Below are 6181 nucleotides of genomic sequence, written 5' to 3'. Positions count from 1 at the left end.
GGGCAGGCACCAGCCCCAGGGACTCAGGGGATTGCGGGCTTAGAGACGGCCCTGGCCGGGTGGAAAAGACTGGAGATGGGTGGCTGTGGTCAGGAGGGGGTGGTGACTGAGTTAGAGGGGACACGGGATCAATGTTCCTGAGCTAGGACGGGGCTGTGACTGTGCAGTTCCTGGCGCGGGGTGGGTGGGGGCAGCAGCGGGAATAAGCCCTGCCCACAGGCCAGCAGGGAGGCCGTGGAGCCCAGGCAAGGCGGAGCTGTCACCACCCCTGCAAGCCCTCCACGGCTGGAGGCAGGGCTGTCACCAGGAGCAGGGCCCGGTGCACCTGTCACTGTCACTGATGCAGCAGCCCCTGCAGGCATCGCCCTCACTAGGAACTCGGGCCTGCGGCCTCTCCCCGCTCCACACCAACGCATGGCCCTTCTCCCTCCCGGCAAGCGACCTTGGCCCCCACTGGGCCGCCACTCAGACAGCCTGGGCCCCAACAGCCAGAGCTGTGCAGTGGGGGCAGGGCTGGAGGCTCCGCTGCCCCCCCTCCAGTTGCCTTCAGTGGGGGCTGCAGGGAGCGGGGTGGAGTCCGCGGTTGGGACAAATCCAGATTAACCTGGACCCTGGAGGACTCCTTCTAGGCGACCCTCAGCCATGCATGGGTCCGCAGCTGCCTCCCTCCCCAAAACCCACCCTGGGGAGCTCTGTGGCTGAGGGGGGCCACACACAGGCTGAGAGACAGATTTCCTGGGGTTCTTCTGGCTGGGTGACCTTGCCCAGGTTGCTCTCCCTTTCTGAGCCACAGGGGAGCTGATAGAAACAGTGTGATGCCCCTCCCCCGACGGTGCGCACCTCCTGCTGGGGTCAGGACACAGGGTCCCCACCCACCTGAACATACAAGGCCTGTGCCTTCTCAGTGCTCTGGGCGCCCCCTGGTGGGAGGGTCTAGGCAGCAGCAGCCAGAGCACTGGAGAGGGACCCAGGAGGCTGGCTTCCGGCCGCAGATCTGCTGCTGGCTGTGTGGCTTTGGAGAAATCTCCTCCCCTCTCTGGTCTCAACAGCCACTCTCCTCCTTACCCCATTGTCTGGCTCTCCCTCCTCTATAGCTTTTGCTAATTGCTCCTGTTCCTATCTCATTGCCAGGAAATGGTCTATCCTAGGCTGCCTCTGCCGTCAGACTAGCAGTTCCCCCAGGGCAGCACAGCGCCCCCACATGGGAAGGCCCCAGAGCAGGTGGGCAGAGGGAATGGGAGGAAGTGGGGCAGGGGTTCCTGTGTGCCCTGGGACAGAGGAGCGCACGGACCCCAAACCAGGGGGCGGGGAGCCCGGGCTGGCCCTCTCTCCTGTCACGGCAGCACCAGCAGCCAAAGCCACTGCGTCCTGGTGGCTCCCAGACCAGGATAGCCGCGGGGAAGCAGTGGTGCAGCCAGCCGCACCGGCTCTGCCTCCTGGAGTCAGGCCGTCTGAGCAGTGCCGGAGACATGGACCCTCTCAGCGTGCCCTTGGCCTCGCAGCTTTCATGAAAATCAAACGCAGCTCTTTAGAGCTGCTTAGCATCCCGGTGCGTTCACCGGCGGGTCTCTCCGAGCCACCTTCCGAGACCAGCACCCCGCTCTAGAGAGGGGCTGTCACCACCGCCTGCCTGCCCCACCCCGCCCCAAGCGAGTCACTGTCCCACCGGCACTCGCCTGCTGTCTCTCACATACATGCGCACATGCACCCACAGCCACGCTGTCTGTCTGTCTGGAAACCCCTACAAGCAGACGCGGGAGCCCCTTCCGGCCGGGCAAGATGCCCCGTGGACTCACCACCTCCCCAAAGGGGAAAAGCGGTGGCCAGGGACACTGCTGCTCCTCTGTCTGACAAGGAGCCTGGCCTGGTCCTGGGGCTGGCAGGAGAGGCGGGCGGGGCACTGTGATGCCTCAGGTCCACCCTGCAGCAGGTGTCACGAGCTACAGGGCAGGGTGGTCCCCATGGTACAGGTCGGGGCTGAGACTCAGAGAGGCAGAGTGGCCTCCTGAAGCCACACAGCACACAGGAAGGGACAGGCCTGGGGCTAGAGCCAGGTCTGACTCCGGAGCCCAAGCTGCTGGCTGCTCCCCAGGAGGCCTGTCCCCCTGACTGTCCCCAAAGGGCCTGAGACGTCAGGGAAGGGCCAGCCATCCCACCCCAGAACCGTCGTGGCTTCGGCTCCCTCCTCTGCACCCACGTGGCCCTGCCGCACGACCCTCCCCTCTGCCAGCGTCTTGGGAGTCAGTGGAGTCAGGCGGGGCTGTCACTTCACAGCTGTGACATCTTGGACAAGTCACATCACCCCTCTGCCATCTGAGTGCATTTAAATGGAGACAATGTAGATAAGAATAGAACTCCCTTCAAAGGATTGCGATGAGATGAATAGGAACGGGAACAGGCTGTCGTGCACCTGGGGGCTGCAGTCTTCAGGGGCCCCCACCCCCAGCTGAGCAGCGCAGAGCGGCTCGGGATTGGCCTACAGTCCTGCAGATGGCCGGGAGCGGCAGAGAATGGTCTAGGGCCTGGACTAAAGCAAGCGGCACCCACGAGGCTGTCCCTCTGCCAGAGGCTGGGATTTGGGGTCCAGCTCTCGCCCGAGGGCAGTGGGAATCGGGGGTCACCCCCAAGCACCTGGGCTCCAGGCAGAAGGAGCAGCGCGTGGCCGGAAGAGAGGGGGAGGCGATGGGCGGAGCGGCGGGGTCCTGGCCTCCTGGGACACCTTGCAGGTGTGATGCAGATTGGAATATTCCTTTATGTCGAAGGGGACTTTGTAATTGTTTAATGATCAGCCTCCCTGTCACACCAACGCTCTTGGATAGAGCACGGGACCAGGCCCGTCACCTGGCTCAGGGACACACAGGGTGCCTAATTCGTGGTTGTTGATTAGTGACTTGATTAATCAATTATACCACACACCAGCATCGTGCAGTCCACAAATATATATATATATATACATATAAAATCTTTCTGCTTTATCTCACTGTTTAGCAGACATTAGACAAGATGTAGCTGATGCCTGGGGCGCCCGCTGTGTTGCTGCCCCAGCACAGCTCTCCTCTTCCTCACCTGCAGGGCAAGGTCAGGTCTGGTGGCCTGGGAACTCCAGCACCAGCCGTGCACTGTGCCAGCTCCCGCCGTACAACACTGGATGCACTGGGTGCACCCCGGGCAGCACCTTACAGATTGGCAAACTGAGGCATGGGGCATGGAGAGGCTCTGTTCTCCAGCCAGGGGCGAGGAGAGATTTGTGGGCAAAGCTTAGGGATGCCCTGCCCCCTCCAGGCCCCTCTGGGGGTGAAGCAAGCCTGCTCTGGGCTGGGGGCGGGGGCTTCTCTGTGGGGGCCCGGACCCTGCTGGGGCCACGAGGTGTCCAGGACAGCATGGCTCAAGCACAACTGGGAATTTAGCCACTGCCCCCGCCCCCAGCCCACAGGCTGACATACACACCCATCTCCTACCTGTGCCCAAAACGGGGCCCTGGGTGGGTCACTGGCTCAGCTCCAGCTCCGCCTTTAAAAGCTGTCCATGCCCTGCCCCGGTGGTGCCCAAGCACATCACCCACCCAGGCAAGCGTCACAGCAAGACTTTGGGTCGGTGGCCTCCTCCTCATCTTTGTAGTTGGGGAAACTGAGAAGAAATACTCCTGGGAGGGTTCTGTCTGATGCCCCCTGTGGCTCCCATGGCAGGGCATGTGAGGACCGAAGGACCAACTGGGAGGAGGGGCAGCCCTGCCATCCCCACCCCTGTATCCCGGGCCCAGTGTGCTGACGGGGAAGGGTGAGTACCGTTCACAGTCACCCCTTGGAGAGTTCAGGTCAAGTCCACTGGAGCTGTGACCCAGAAACAGAGCCGCCCGTGACTCCGCAACTGCCTCAGCCACACGCACCTGGCACACTTGGATGAGCGCCCATCCGGTGGCTGAGCCAGTCAGCAAACGTGCCCAGGGCACCGGAGAACCTGGCGTTGTCACCGGTCCATGGCCTCTGGCCACAAGCAGTTCCCAACCGGGCAGGGGAACAGGGGAGCGGGCATCGGGCTGGTGGATAAGACGCTGCCAGCCCACATCAGAGTCTGGTTCCATTTCTGACTCCAGCTCCCGCGGCGGGGAGGGCTCACATAACTGGGTTCCTGCCACCCACGTGCGAGACCTGCACGGAGTTCCCAGCTCCTGGCAGCCGCCCAGCTTGGCCCGGTCAGCCCCAGCCCCTGGGGAGTGAGTCAGGGGATGGGAGCTCTCTCTCCCTGCCGCGGGGATAAATAGAAATCTAAAGATAAAAACACAGAGCAGTCCAATGGGGAGGAGGAGACACGATAGCTACACCACTCGGGCTTTCTCACGCCGTCTACCCATCCACCTCGCTGTGCTCATCTTTAAAATGGGTAAATCCTACCTGGCAGGGCTCCAATGAGAAGAGGGCTGTGCAGTCCAGCCTGGAAGGCGCCCAGGGAATGAAAAGCTGGGCAAGCCCCGCCCCCAGGGACCCTGCCCCTCCTCCAGCACCGGCCCATCCCCCGACAGGGCAAGTTTCTCTGCCTGTCTCCAGTAGCCTGGTCGATCCGTTGGTTGGTCGGTGGGATCGGATGGCTTCTTCCTTCCTGCTGCAGACTGAAACCCAGTACAGCAGAGGGGCAGGGGTGGGAGGGAGCCGGCAGTGCCGCGCTGGGGCAGCCTGGGAGTGTCGCGATGGGCTAGGCGACAGCGGTTTGCGGAGTGAATTTCATGCATGGCTGCTGGGGATCTGGAACATGGAGAGCCGTCTTTCGGGGTCACCAGGCCCTTTGGCTCCAGAAAGCTCACTTCTTCACCTACGAAATGGGCAAACCCCACCTCGGCCAGGGGACCCCGAGCCCCAAGTCCCAGCAAAGCTTCCCCCAGCAACTCATACCCGTAGGAGCCCCTGCTGGGGTACGAGAAGCCTGCAGCCGCTGCTTTCCACCGCTGTCTGCACCTGCGCGCCCCAGGAGTGAGCCCCCAGCCAGGGACTCCCGCTTCTGAGGCTCCCCGAAGGAGGCTGTGGCATTGACGCCCTGCAGAGTGATGCACACGTCTGCGTTAGCCGCCAACTTTCAGAATCAGGAGGTGCCACGTGAAAATCACATCTATGTACAACTGCTCTTGAAGAGGTGGGAGATGGCCAGTGTTGCCCGGAGCTGGGTACACTCTCCCAGCTGGTGTCACCAGGGCACCGGCCTGTCTCGGGCGGGCACTTGAGCTCGCCATGTTGGGTCTAGGCCAATCTGTTCCTTGTGCCCCTCTGTTCCCCTCGGCAACCCTGAACGATCTGCTTGGTGTCTGCTTGGATGCCTCCGCTGACAGGAGGCTCACTCCATGAGGCAGGCAGTCTGTGCTGTTAGGAGGAAGTAACGAAGAAAGACGCAGAGCGAAGACACGGGCTTGGGAGTCAGCCAGCTCTGGACCTGGGCACCTCTCCAGGATCTGGCCAACCATGGGATCCAAGGCAAACCCTGGCTGTTCTGAGCTCCCGGTCCTTGGCTTGCACCTCCCCTGCGGTTTAACCAGAGCCAGTCGGTGTGCATCTAGGGCAGGACCTGGCATTTGGCCAGTGTCCCCCAAACGGCCTTTATCGTCCTGTGTGACCTCCTGCCATAAGTCCGACTTTTCCCTGGTGACCACCAGAGCTGGGAGGTGGAGAGGGCCCAATGATGGTCTGTGCCAGTGAGAAGCTGAAGGCAAAGTCAGGGGCTTGTCCTCTGGCCCCCCACCCCCAGCCAGGGCCAGTCGACAGGAGGCTGAAGGTGTGGCTCTGACCTGCTTCCCACACTCATTGGTTCAGCAGGTGCACCTGGGGTCTGACAGTGAGTGAGTGGGGTCCCTCCTGGGGACCTACATCCCTGTGTTCCCTCACGGCCCTGTAGTCTTCCAGGATGAGACCCTGCCTGGGCAGGGGGCGGAGGTGGGGCAAGTCAGTGCAGGCAGAGCAGGGGATGAGCGAGCGTCTCCGTGCCTGAGAGCAGGTGCCAGGATTCGCTGCTGCTCGGCTGAGTGCCCGCTGCCTCGCACAACCACCCTAGGGCAGAGATACTGTTTTACAGACAGGAAGTCGAGCGAGGCTCAGAGAGGCTGGGAAACTTGCTTAGGGCCACAGAGCTAGGACTTACACCGTAAGTCTGGTCCCTGAGCCGGCACGCGTGACCACTCCGACGCCTCCCAAAAACCCGC

This window comes from Oryctolagus cuniculus, chromosome 7 (assembly GCF_051225735.1).
Source record: "Oryctolagus cuniculus isolate XC-2025 breed Fujian yellow rabbit chromosome 7, ASM5122573v1, whole genome shotgun sequence".
In the NCBI taxonomy this organism is placed as follows: Eukaryota; Metazoa; Chordata; class Mammalia; order Lagomorpha; family Leporidae; genus Oryctolagus; species Oryctolagus cuniculus.
The sequence above is the reverse complement of the archived record's forward strand: the minus strand, read 5'-3'. Positions refer to the sequence as shown.